The following is a 15,165-nucleotide window of genomic DNA, read 5'->3' as shown; positions in this document are numbered from 1 at the left end:
CGGGACGAAATTTCTTTAACGGGTAGGTACTGTGACGACGCGAGAAATTCCGACCAAATTTAAACTTAATCTTTATATGATTTCGATACGATAAGTAAAGTCTGTAATGTGAAGTCTCAAAAACTTTGAACTGTGTTCATGTATACATTTGACCTTAACCATTCCCGACGACTCACGAACAAGTGTTTGTAAATAAATATGTGTGTGTGTATATATATATATATATATATATATATATATATATATATATATATATATATATATAAATGTTAGTATATATAATAATTTGAAATTATGAAATATTATATTAGAATTTAAAATATAAAATAACATACAATTAAGTTACCATCAAAGTAAATATATATATATATATATATATATATATATATATATATATATATATATATATATATATATATATATAAATTCTATACATAAAATAATACTATAAGTATTATAATATACATATATATTTAATAAATATTAAAGATTTAAAAATATTATGTAATAAGTAAATATGATACAATTAATAAATTGTAAAAGTAATTACAAGTTAAAATATAGTTAATAATATTATTATTACTTACATTCAGATTAGAGATAAATGTTAATATTAACATTATTGTTAGCATTATTAGTATCATTCTTATTAGTAAGATTAAAAATTTAATTATTGTTAAGATTATTAAAAGTATTCTTATTAACTAGATTACTAAAATAATCATTTTTTTATTATTATTATTTAAAATAGTTATTATCATTATTCTTACTAGTATTTTTATTATACTAATATTATTAATATTATTATTATTATCCCTATTATTATTTTTATTACTACTAGGTTTTGTTATTATAATTAAAATTAAAAGTCATGTTAAATATTGAGGATTGTATTATTAATAATATTTTGTCTCCTTAATAAAAACAAAAATACAGTTATATGGAAATCAAAATGCAGATATAAATAATAATACATATATAAATATAAATACATTTATATATTATATTATATATATGATTTCAGAGATCTTTACGCGTAATTTTTCTTTTTTTTTAAAAAAACATCTGATATATCCTTTTATTTATTTATTTCTCTTGTTTGCTTTTGTTTGTTTTTTTTCTTCTGATTTAATTCTTGTCGATCATTGGTACATAGCAATACATATCCGTGATTTCACAGGGCTTCTACTTCAATTATCAGTTCAACTTACATATTACATTTCAATTGTAGTTATTAAAAAAAAAGAGATAAACCCGATATACCTCTGTGTCGACCTGTAATTTACAAAAGTTCAAATTCGATCCATTCTTCAAAATCTAGAAATGCAGAAGTATTAGGAATCCTCTATTCGATCTACCTGCAAAGTTTCCTACGATTAATTTTCAAAATTAAGAAAGAATTTTGGAGTCAACGTATATGAACAAAAAGTCAACCGTTTGTTCTTAAATCGAATTCGGATTTCCTACTACGTTTTAAGTATAATTGACGATCCAGGAAGTTTTTACTAATGATTTAAAACATGTTTGGTATTGTAAGTATAAGGTAAAAACGTCTTGAACTAAAAAATTGGGATTTGGTTTTGTAACGGGTTTACAGCCTTTTTTTGTTTTTTTTGTTTTCTGTTCTATTCTTATTCTGTAAATTCCACTCACCTCAAATCAATGTTTAAGCCTCATTTGGATAGTCCTAAATCAAATTAGTTAATAAGTTGATTTTTTGGGTTGGTCCACTGGTCGATTGAAGTTGTGAAGAAGATATGATTAGAAAGTGATAGGGAATCTAGTTAAATATAGATGGGTATGTAATTATAGTTTAGTTAAATATAGAATCGGTGTATTGGTTAGAAGGTGCCGTTGGGAACGGGAGGTCTCGGGTTCGATCCCTGCTTGATGCTTTTTTTTTAAATGACTTCTAAGGTAGTTCTCTTTTCTTATAATATTATTGTTATTATTATTAATATTATTATTATTATTATTATCAATTATGTTATTATTAATGAGTTAATTATTGTTATCACTAGTGTTAATATTATGAATGTTATTGTATTAGTACAAGTATTATAATTATTATTATTATTATCATTAAAATAAGTATTAGTTAACATTTATTATTAATATTATTATCATAATTATAACTACAAATAGGATTATTATTATTATTATTGTTATTACTATTATTATAATCTTTCCCAATATTATTATTAAGTAGTAATGTTATTAATATTATCATTATTATTATTATAAGTATTACTAAAAACATAATTTTTACCATTTTAGTATTATCATCAAAATTATGATTATGATTATTATCATTATGAAAATAATACAAATTATTATTATTTTTGTAAATATTAGTATTAGTATCTTTTTATTAAATACTAGAATTATTAATATTAACATAAGTATTATTATTTGTATTATCACGAGTATTAGTATTATTATGTAATTACTAAAACCAGTAACACAACAAGCATTAACAGTAAAACTAATATTTTACAATTATAATTATTAATATCATTATTATTATCATTAATAGAATTATTAACATCATTATCTCATTAGTAATATTAAGAGATATAATTACTATCATTTTTACCACTATTAATATTATTTTGGTTTTATTATAACTATATATATATATATATATATATATATATATATATATATATATATATATATATATATATATATATATATATATATATATATATATATATATATATATTAATAAGTATATTTAGTACATATAATATAACGAAAACTAATATAACAAAATAAATATATGAAACCTATATATATATTATTAATAAAAGTATGTAACTAATAAATTTATATATATATTGTTCGATTACAACTATGTATATTAATAAATATACAAATGATATAGGTTCGTGAATCCCAGGTCAACCCTGCATTGTTCCGTATCGTCATATGTATTTTTACTACAAAATACATTATGGTGAGTTTCATTTGCCTTTTTACCCTTTATATTTTTGGGCTGAGAATACATGCGAAATTTTTTATAAATGTTTTACGAAATAGACACAAGTAATCGAAAACTACATTATATGGTTGAATGATCGAAGCCGAATATGCCCATTTTTGCTTGGTAGCCTAAGAATTAGGGAACATCACTAATTTTGAGAATTAGTGCACGCCTAATTGACGCGAATCCTAAAGATAGATCTATGGGCCCGACGAACCTCATCCAAAGTACCGGATGCTTTAGTACTTCGATGTTGTTTTATATCATGTCTGAAGGATTTCCCGGAATGATAGGGGATATTCTTATATGCATCTTGTTAATGTCGGTTACCAGGTGTTCAATCCATATGAATGATTTTTGTCTCTATGCATGGGACGTATATTTATGAGAACTGGAAATGAAATTCTTGTGGTCTATTAAAATGATGGAAATGATTATTTATGTGAAACTAATGAACTCACCAACCTTTTGGTTGACACTTTAAAGCATGTTTATTCTCAGGTATGAAAGAAGTCCTCCGCTGTGCATTTGCTCATATTAGAGATATTACTTGGAGTCATTCATGACATATTTCAAAAGACGTTGCATTCGAGTCATTGAATTCATCAAGATTATTATTAAGTCAATTATAGTTGGATATATTATGAAATGGGACCGTCCCTATAGAGGTCAAGTACCTCGCGATGTAACCAAATGTAATGTATTCGTCCTTATGGATTAGGACTGAAAGGACCCGTTCATATACATTATAAACGATTCACAATAGTTGATTACATTGCGACGTATTTGACCTCTATATGATACATTTTACAAACATTGCATTCGTTTTTAAAAGACAATCTTTCTTTACATCGAAAATTGACAGGCATGCATACCATTTCATAATATCCACTATCCAACTATAAATTGATTTAATAATAATCTTTGATGAACTCAATGACTCGAATGTAACGTTCTTCGAAATATGCTATGAAAGACTCCAAGTAATATCTTTAAAATGAGCAAATGCACAGCGGAAGATTTCTTTAACACCTGAGAATAAACATGCTTTAAAGTGTCAATCAAAAGGTTGGTGAGTTCATTAGTTTATCATAATCATTTATTTCCATAATTTTAATAGACCACAAGAATTTCATTTCCAGTTCTCATAAATATACGTCCCATGCATAGAGACAAAAATAATCATTCATATGGTGAACACCTGGTAACCGACATTAACTAGATACATATAAGAATATCCCCTATCATTTCGGGATCCTCCTTCGGACATGATATAAATTTCGAAGTACTAAAGCATCCGGTACTTTGGATGGGGTTTGTTAGGCCCAATAGATCTATCTTTAGGATTTGCGTCAATTAGGGTGTCTGTTCCCTAATTCTTAGATTACCAGACTTAATAAAAAGGGGCATATTCGATTTCGATAATTCAACCATAGAATGTAGTTTCAATTACTTGTGTCTATTTCATCAAACATTTATAAAAGCGCATGTATTCTCAGTCCCAAAAATATAAAGGGTAAAAAGGCAAATGAAACTCACCATACTGTATTTCGTAGTAAAAATACATATAACGTCATTGAACAAGTGCAAGGTTGGCCTCGGATTCACGAACCTAAATTAATTATATATATTTATGTGTTGGTCAATATTTGTCTAACAAATTATGTCAAGTCATAGTGTACCACAATCCTAATGCTCGAGACTAATATGCAAAAGTCAACAAAAGTAAATTTGACTCAAAATAATTTCTAAAAATCTATACATGATTAATATATAGTTTAAATATCGTCGTTTTATATTTTTAAATATTTTTAAAATATTTATTAGAGTAAATAATATAATTTATTTATTAATAAATAAAATTTTATATTAAATTCATATAATAAAATATACTTTTATATATATTAAGTAATAAAATTTATAGGGTTCATTTAATATCACAAAGATAATATGATAGGTATTATTAAAGTAAGTTATTACACGTAGTAAAATATATTTGTATCACATATTTATTTGATAAAATAATATCTATAATGATAGTAAGTAAAAGTTGTATTATTTTGTAATAATAATTATTATTATAAAAATATCAATATTTATAATTACTAAGATGACATTATGATAAAACGATAATTCTAATTATGATAACTTTAATATTTACGATAATTTTTAATATTATCTTTAAAATAATAATTCTATTTAAAATAATAATAATAATAATGATATTTTATAGTAACAATGACATTTCTATTAAAATGATAATTTTTGTTAAAATGATAGTTTTTGTTAAAATGATAGTTTTAATACTAACGATACTTTTAATAATAATAGTAATGATAAAAATAATAAGAATGATAATTTTATCTAAATCATTATCTTATAATATTTTAATTTCATCATGATACTCTTACTCATTATTTCCTAATCGTTTCGTTTAATAGCTTTTAATCGTCTTTTATATCGTGTTCATAATAATGATAATAATAGTAATCAAAATAATTAGGTGTTACAAATATTTGTTTTAAATACACTAATATTAATAATGATAGTTACTATAACATTATTAACGATAATACTAATAATTATCTTAATGATAATATTGTAATAATAATAATAACAATAATAATAACCATTTTTAAATAATGATATATATATTAATAACGATAATAATAATAATAAAACTAATAATAATAATAATAATAATAATAATAATAATAATAATAATAATAATAATAATAATAATAATAATAATAATAATTGGATAATAATAATAATACTAATTATAACTTTAACGATAATAACGATAGTAATAATAAAAAAAATAACAATTTTTAATGATAAATTCCTTTTATTGATAAAGATAATAATAATCATAATAATAAGATAAAACTAGAACGACGATAAAAACGACGATAATAATAATCATTTTTAATAAAAATATCGGAAATTTAATTGATTATAACTTCTAATCCGTTCATCGAAACCATTCGATATCTAAAGGAAAAGTTCTTAATTTTTCGCTAGCTTTCCAAGGACATGCATATCTTATACCTTATCTTAACCGCAAGTGTAACTAATTCAACATTCAACCTAACCTGTCTAAGGGCAATATTAAAAGTACAAGCATGCATAATCCTAAATACTCGAGCACTAGTCAGGGATACACTATTAGTATGTAAAAGTTAAATTATGAGTACTCACGTATCAATATTGAGATTCAATATTGCAGGAAAGGTACGTAGATGCAACGGAAATGATAAACACTATATTGACCTCACGAGCATACCCATGAACCATACTCAATCACCTCCATAGCTATAACCCATAATTTCCTTAATCCTATCCCACTCGAAAAACAATTTCGAAATCACTCGGACAGCACTCCGTCGTAATATTTTATGTATACTAATAATATCTTGAAATAATACGAAGTAAATATATATATGTAAATCGATTGAGAGAGTTTAGAGAAAAATATTTTCAAGTTTCTATGAAATAATGAAACCTATTGAATTCTATTTATAATAGATTTTTGAATTATTAAAGTGATTATTAAAGTGAATTATTAAAGTATGAATTATTAAAGTGAATTATTAAAGTATGAATTATTAAAGTGAATTATTAAAGTATGAATTATTAAAGTGAATTATTAAAGTATGAATTATTAAAGTGAATTATTAAAGTTAAAGTAAAGTAAAAATAAAGTAAAGGTAAAGTTTAAGTATAGTAAAAATATAAAACTATGTACGTATAATACGCGTATAAATATATATAATATTAATTTAAATCATTATATATATAAAATAAAATATAAATATCGTTATCTTTATCATACTAGTTAAGTAATGAGTTGTCAAAAGTGGTTCTAGATATTTATAAAAGTTATATACGTTTTAATAATAAAGTTCTTTTTAAACTGAAAACGTTTTTGTACGTTTAAAACTAAATAGATCAATCGAGTCTTTATGAGATTCAATCTTCCACTATCCTTTGTCTAGTTCTCAATGATTGACAATTTGTTCTTATTTATAAATCACTTTACCATTTTCCGAATATTGTTAAAATGGAAAGATTTCTCAAATCAACGTGGGCCTTTCAACAGAGACTTGTAATCATAATTCAATATATCTGATAATTCAATCATTTGATCTTATCTTCTAATTCCATTGATAAACATTTTGAAACAGATACAATCATATAAAGTATTTAATCTAATATTTTATTTACGTTTCAAGTTATAATATATATACACATATACAAATATAATCATATTCGTTTAATGGTTCGTGAATCGTTGGAACTTGGTCGAGGTTGAATGAATGTATGAATATAGTTTAAAATTCTTGAAATTTAACTTAACAAATATTGCTTATCGTGTCGGAAACATATAAAGATTAAAGTTTAAATTTGGTTGGAAATTTCCGGGTTGTCACATTACCTGCCCGTTAAAGAAATTTCGTCCCGAAATTTGAGTGGAAAGGTCGTGAATGATAATAAGTATGTTTTTATGATGCATACGGGCTGAAAATTAGAGTTTTATCATCAGCGAATAATTTGGATAAACAATCCATTTATATGAAGAGTACGAATGAAGCTAACATAGAAGAGTGAAATGAGTAAGTGTAGATTCATCTTATCATTTGACGTAGATATGATTGATTCCCAGATTTCAAGGGATTTGAAGAAAATCTTCTTAATAAGATTTGACTCTCCGGTAATCAAGGGAATTAGGATCCGCTTTAAATGTGATTGTCCATTTTAATTGTTCTGTCAGAGATTTTCTCATAAATTCACCTCCTTTATTTCCTTACAACTCACACCTTCTGTTGATGCATTTTATGCAAGTCCCTAGACATCTACCCACGTCCATTGCAGGTACAACAGTTTACAAGCCACCATGATTGCTCGTTATTATCCTATACGTGTTTGTATGTGGTTACAGGAACTGCAGGAACGAGATTTAGATGTTTGACTATGTTAGACTTAGTCAGATGTACGAGTGAAGCCTCACTAGTACAGCTGACAGGCTCATAAGTACGGCTGATGCTGAGCTAAGTCACAATTACAACCTAAATAAGAAGACACGAGTGAGTGATCACCCATACGGTTGATGAAGCCAACTCGTACGTGTGATGAATGAATCGTATGGGTGAGTCAACAACAGGGGTATATAAAGTCTTATGTTCTTCAATTTTAGGTTAAGCCTCTCATTTGTTACACACACTCAGATCTAGTGAGCTCCTCCAATTTTCTCTCAGTCCAAATCACCCAGGTGGTGAATAATAGCTCTAGGTGTTGATCTAATCACACTTGATTTAGTTGTGGTTTGACTAAATTAATCAAAAAAAAAATTAACCTATTCACTAGAGAGTTTGATTCACTTATTCCGCCATTGTGTGAGTTAAATCTGTTAATTTCTAAGTTCTTAGTCATGTTTCATCACCTTCTATTCTTTCCCCCTCAAATCATATTTTAAAGTATTCATAAATATGCTCCATCCAGTTCTGATTCTCGATATACTTCTAACTTTCATATCGGTCATTCTTCTTTTTCATCTACCGCCGGAAGAATCTATTTACTTCTACTATACTCTTGGGTTTATAGTGTTTCTAGTTCTCCCGTGTCTTTATATTGCTATATGCATCGATATATATGGTTTATAATTTCTGGTTTATCGTTGGGCTTTATATGTTCCCTTATATTTCAAAGTCTCTGCTTCTGTCTTCTATAATCATTATCATTAACAGTTAATGCTCTCTTTTATTTGCTGCAATTTATACCCCAATTTTTATTTCGGAGTTTTGTCCTTTTGTTTCTTCTTCTTGCGATTAAGCACCGCTTGTAATGGTCCAGAATTCACAGATATGAATTTCAGAATGAACATTGTTAATGTTCTAGGAAGGAAATTGTGATGGCATGATCTTGACTTGTCAAATTACTAGAATACCTTGGAAAAGGCCGAATCATCAAGAAATATTTTCTTGATATTTTAGAGGTTAAATAGAATACAAGAGTCGTATAACATGGCACATGATGATATTATGATCTGTGAATCATCACGTTCTATTTAGAAACTCAGCATGACTTACTGTAATATAATCACGTTGATCAAGTGTCATTATATTATACTAATTCATGCTTCAGTTCCCAACACTACTTCAAAATATTCCTATTTTAAACTTGAATGTTTCAGAATTTAGAAACTAAAATAGTTTCTTTTATGATGTAATACAGATAGCGCAAAGAGGTAAATGATTTCAAATAAGAAAAATTAAGAAAATATCTTCAGAAATATGGAGGATATTTATAATGAAAGATATGATGATATTTTAGAATTTCTAATATCAGAGGATGATGAAGAATATTGTCCGCATGGGTTTAGAGTCAGGAGCAAGGTATTCGTTAATGACTTCAGCAGGTACTGAATCATTTGGATCCTTTGAAGTCAGGTTCAGTCTTTGTAATTTGTCCAAAGCCTCCTTCCTACTTTGCTCAATTCGTTTTCCAGTTCCAAAACTTCTCTTTTTCTGCGCTTTGCCAGCACACTTCATCATTATCATTCAGCTTTTACCGTTTAAAGTCGTTTTTAGTTTTTACTGCTTCATCAGCATTTTTTCCATTTTCGGAGAACCAATTATTAGTTCGGAGTGTTTTTCAGAAACTTCACATTCAAATTAAGTCCAGAAGATAGACGTTATATATACACATATAACTGTTGGCGTAGACATGCTGCGAGATTTCAAAATACTGATTGCTAATTCCCAATAATTCGTATGGCAATTCTCATTACAAGATACGAATGAGTAAATGATGGGGTTTCAATAAATACTTATAATGACTTTTTGGAGAGGCTAAAGTCAAAGGGTAATGAAGTTGTTGGTACATCTGCTAATAATGTGGTGGAATGTAAAAGGTTCCCTGGTAACGATGGTGTATATCTCAAGGTTATAATAAGGTTAGTCTGACTGAAAAGTCGAAGTTGACTTGCTGGAGCTGTGACAAAACTGGCTACTTTGAATAGGAGTCGCAAAGTTATTTTTGCTAATAAATGCCAAAGAATCTGACGCGGATACGTTGTTTAAACTTTTACTTTGGTTTCAAGAGTTTTTCGGGTACATAACTGTGGGTAACATGTGGTTGGATCATCATCTCGATTGCTCATCATTCGAAGTGTCTTCAGAAATTTTTGAAGGGTTTGAACACAGATTGTAATCGTTAACATACATTTGATGTTCTAACACAGTTTTGAAGTCAAAATATAGCTTGTGAAAGATGTAAGGATCTAAGAGTGATGATTTTGGTCATATCTCGAGTTGAATTTTGAGATTTCAAAATCAGAATATGTAATTAAATTTTAAATGAGTTTGGTTGTTTTGATTTCTATAAAAGAATGTATATTGTTGTGAAAGTAAGGAGTATAATGGATAATTTGCTGAATCATATTCGAAGAATGTAACATATTAATTGTGAATTTATATATCTCTCGGGTATTACCTACCCGTTAAAAAAAAATTTCACAATTAATATTTTGTACAAAGGAATTTTATTACAGTCTTTATGAAAATATATATATGTATATTTTCTTCAGATGTAACATAGATTTAATGAGTTAATGTTAAATTAAACTCATTTGATTTACGGTTGAAACTAGAATTTAATAATCCCTAAAGTCTTTAAAAAGTACATAACTTTTACGCAGTATTTCTTTAATGACATTGAAATTATGAATCAATACTTCATTATTTGTTGATGTATGATGTTCGGTTCGTGGAATTCTTGTGAATTTCGCAAAGTACGAATGATGTTATCTGAAAAGTTTCGGGTACATCGATGATGAAAGTGTAAAATCAAATATATACTTGATTTATTATGAATTGGAATTTGTTGAATTGCGACAGAGATTGTAGTTAACGCTGGTTAAGTTGCGGCCGAAGGACGTACGTTATTGCATATTTGTAATATGAATTAACCGAGTAGTTAAGATTCACACACAATAGTTTAGCAAGGAAAGATTTATTTCAAAATATATATATATATATAATATACATATAATTTCTTGAGAGGGAATGAGTTAATTCTTCATAAATCGTTGATGCAATATACACGTTATTGATTCGTAATGATGTCCACAGTGATTCTTGAACTGACGGAGTTTGTGATGTTATCTGTGTTGTTGATTCGGATGTTGACTGTACTGAGATTACATAATCGCCGCAGAATGTTTCTCCAATGAAGTTATGAATTAATACTTTGTCAGTTATTGTTGTTGGTACTCCTTGGTATCTATGGTGCGTATGACGTTGATGCTCGTGGGACAGATTGTGAAGTTGAGGTTTACGACGCTGTTGTGGTTGGAGGTGGTAATGGTACTATTGGCGTTGATGATGGTGGTACTGGTTATGCTGCTGATGCTGCTGCTGGTGTTTGTAATCTCTGCACCATATTCTCCAAAGCCACTACCCGAGCGCGAAGCTCATTGACTTCTTCTATTACACCGGGGTGATTGTCGGTTCGGACGAGCGGATAAATAAAACCTAAAATTTGATGTAATATATAATCGTGACGAGATACTCTGGAAATGAGCGAGAAAATGGTGTTTCGGACAGGTTCGCCGGTAAGTGCTTCAGGTTCTTCGTCAAGAGGGCAATGTGGTGGATGGAAGGGATCACCTTCTTCTTGTTTCCAATGATTGAGGAGGCTACGAACCCATCCCCAATTCATCCAGAATAGGTGATGACTGATTGGTTGATCTATTCCAGTCACACTGCTTTCGGAGCTTGAATGGGATTCCATTTCGGAATCTGAGTGACTTGAACTGATGACGAATTCCATTTCGTACGATTGGATAAAGGATTTTTTTTCCGATATGAAATGATTTTGGCTAACGGATGGTTTTCTAATTACATATATATATATATATATATATATATATATATATATATATATATATATATATATATATATATATATATATATATATATATATATATAGATCAAAAGATTTCGTAGATTACGGAGGACTTTGCGGGATATGTCAGGCAAAGTTTAAAGTAACAGATACGATAAGATATGATTTAGCAGATATGCTAAGATATGAATTTTTATCTATACACTATTCATGCAATCAATGCAGCAAGACGTGTCTTAGACTAAAAATGATAAGCAGGTAATTTCCTGAGGATGATAAGTAGTTAATTTTCGACACAAAATGATAAGCAAAACTTTTGACATGCAGACACGGTCGAAGTCCAGACTCACTAATGCATCCTATCGACTTATCAGTTAGACACACTAATGCAGACCTGGTTCGCTAAGACCACCGCTCTGATACCAACTGAAAGGACCCGTTCATATACATTATAAACGATTCACAATAGTTGATTACATTGCGAGGTATTTGACCTCTATATGATACATTTTACAAACATTGCATTCGTTTTTAAAAGACAATCTTTCTTTACATCGAAAATTGACAGGCATGCATACCATTTCATAGTATCCACTATCCAACTATAAATTGATTTAATAATAATCTTTGATGAACTCAATGACTTGAATGCAACGTTCTTCGAAATATGCTATGAAAGACTCCAAGTAATATCTTTAAAATGAGAAAATGCACAGCGGAAGATTTCTTTAACACCTGAGAATAAACATGCTTTAAAGTGTCAACCAAAAGGTTGGTGAGTTCATTAGTTTATCATAATCATTTATTTCCATCATTTTAATAGACCACAAGAATTTCATTTCCAGTTCTCATAAATATACGTCCCATGCATAGAGACAAAAATAATCATTCATATGGTGAACACCTGGTAACCGACATTAACTAGATACACATAAGAATATCCCCTATCATTCCGGGATCCTCCTTCGGACATGATATAAATTTCGAAGTACTAAAGCATCCGGTACTTTGGATGGGGTTTGTTAGGCCCAATAGATCTATCTTTAGGATTCGCGTCAATTAGGGTGTCTGTTCCCTAATTCTTAGATTACCAGACTTTAATAAAAAGGGGCATATTCGATTTCGATAATTCAACCATAGAATGTAGTTTCAATTACTTGTGTCTATTTCATCAAACATTTATAAAAGCGCATGTATTCTCAGTCCCAAAAATATAAAGGGTAAAAAGGCAAATGAAACTCACCATACTGTATTTCGTAGTAAAAATACATATAACGTCATTGAACAAGTGCAAGGTTGGCCTCGGATTCACGAACCTAAATTAATTATATATATTTATGTGTTGGTCAATATTTGTCTAACAAATTATGTTAAGTCATAGTGTACCACAATCCTAATGCTCGAGACTAATATGCAAAAGTCAACAAAAGTAAATTTGACTCAAAATAATTTCCAAAAATCTATACATGATTAATATATAGTTTAAATATCGTCGTTTTATATTTTTAAATATTTTTAAAATATTTATTAGAGTAAATAATATAATTTATTTATTAATAAATAAAATTTTATATTAAATTCATATAATAAAATATACTTTTATATATATTAAGTAATAAAATTTATAGGGTTCATTTAATATTATAAAGATAATATGATAGGTATTATTAAAGTAAGTTATTACACGTAGTAAAATATGTTTGTATCACATATTTATTTGATAAAATAATATCTATAATGATAGTAAGTAAAAGTTGTATTATTTTGTAATAATAATTATTATTATAAAAATATCAATATTTATAATTACTAAGATGACATTATGATAAAACGATAATTCTAATTATGATAACTTTAATATTTACGATAATTTTTAATATTATCTTTAAAATAATAATTCTATTTAAAATAATAATAATAATGATATTTTATAGTAACAATGACATTTCTATTAAAATGAGAATTTTTGTTAAAATGATAGTTTTAATACTAACGATACTTTTAATAATAATAGTAATGATAAAAATAATAAGAATGATAATTTTATCTAAATCAATATCTTATAATATTTTAATTTCATCATGATACTCTTACTCATTATTTCCTAATCGTTTCATTTAATAGCTTTTAATCGTCTTTTATATCGTGTTCATAATAATGATAATAATAGTAATCAAAATAATTAGGTGTTACAAATATTTGTTTTAAATACACTAAAATTAATAATGATAGTTACTATAACATTATTAACGATAATACTAATAATTATCTTAATGATAATATAGTAATAATAATAATAACAATAATAATAACCATTTTTAAATAATGATATATATATTAATAATGATAATAATAATAATACTAATAATAATAATAATAATAATAATAATAATAATAATAATAATTGGATAATAATAATAATACTAATTATAACTTTAACGATAATAACGATAGTAAAAATAAAAAAAATAACAATTTTTAATGATAAATTCCTTTTATTGATAAAGATAATAATAATCATAATAATAAGATAAAAATAGAACGACGATAAAAACGACGATAATAATAATTATTTTTAATAAAAATATCGAAAATTCAATTGATTATAACTTCTAATCCGTTCATCGAAACCATTCGATATCTAAAAGAAAAGTTCTTAATTTTTCGCTAGCTTTCCAAGGACATGCATATCTTATACCTTGTCTCAACCGCAAGTGTAACTAATTCAACATTCAACCTAACCTGTCTAAGGGCAATATTAAAAGTACAAGCATGCATAATCCTAAATACTCGAGCACTAGTCAGGGATACACTATTAGTATGTAAAAGTTAAATTATGAGTACTCACGTATCAATATTGAGATTCAATATTGCAGGAAAGGTACGTAGATGCAACGGAAATGATAAACACTATATTGACCTCACGAGCATACCCATGAACCATACTCAATCACCTCCATAGCTATAACCCATAATTTCCTTAATCCTATCCCACTCGAAAAACAATTTCGAAATCACTCGGACAGCACTCCGTCGTAATATTTTATGTATACTAATAATATCTTGAAATAATACGGAGTAAATATATATATGTAAATCGATTGAGAGAGTTTAGAGAAAAATATTTTCAAGTTTCTATGAAATAATGAAACCTATTGAATTCTATTTATAATAGATTTTTAAATTATTAAAGTGATTATTAAAGTATGAATTATTAAAGTGAATTATTAAAGTATGAATTATTAAAGTGAATTATTAAAGTATGAATTAT

This window comes from Rutidosis leptorrhynchoides, chromosome 5 (assembly GCF_046630445.1).
Source record: "Rutidosis leptorrhynchoides isolate AG116_Rl617_1_P2 chromosome 5, CSIRO_AGI_Rlap_v1, whole genome shotgun sequence".
In the NCBI taxonomy this organism is placed as follows: domain Eukaryota; kingdom Viridiplantae; phylum Streptophyta; class Magnoliopsida; order Asterales; family Asteraceae; genus Rutidosis; species Rutidosis leptorrhynchoides.
Note: the sequence above shows the minus strand (reverse complement) of the source record.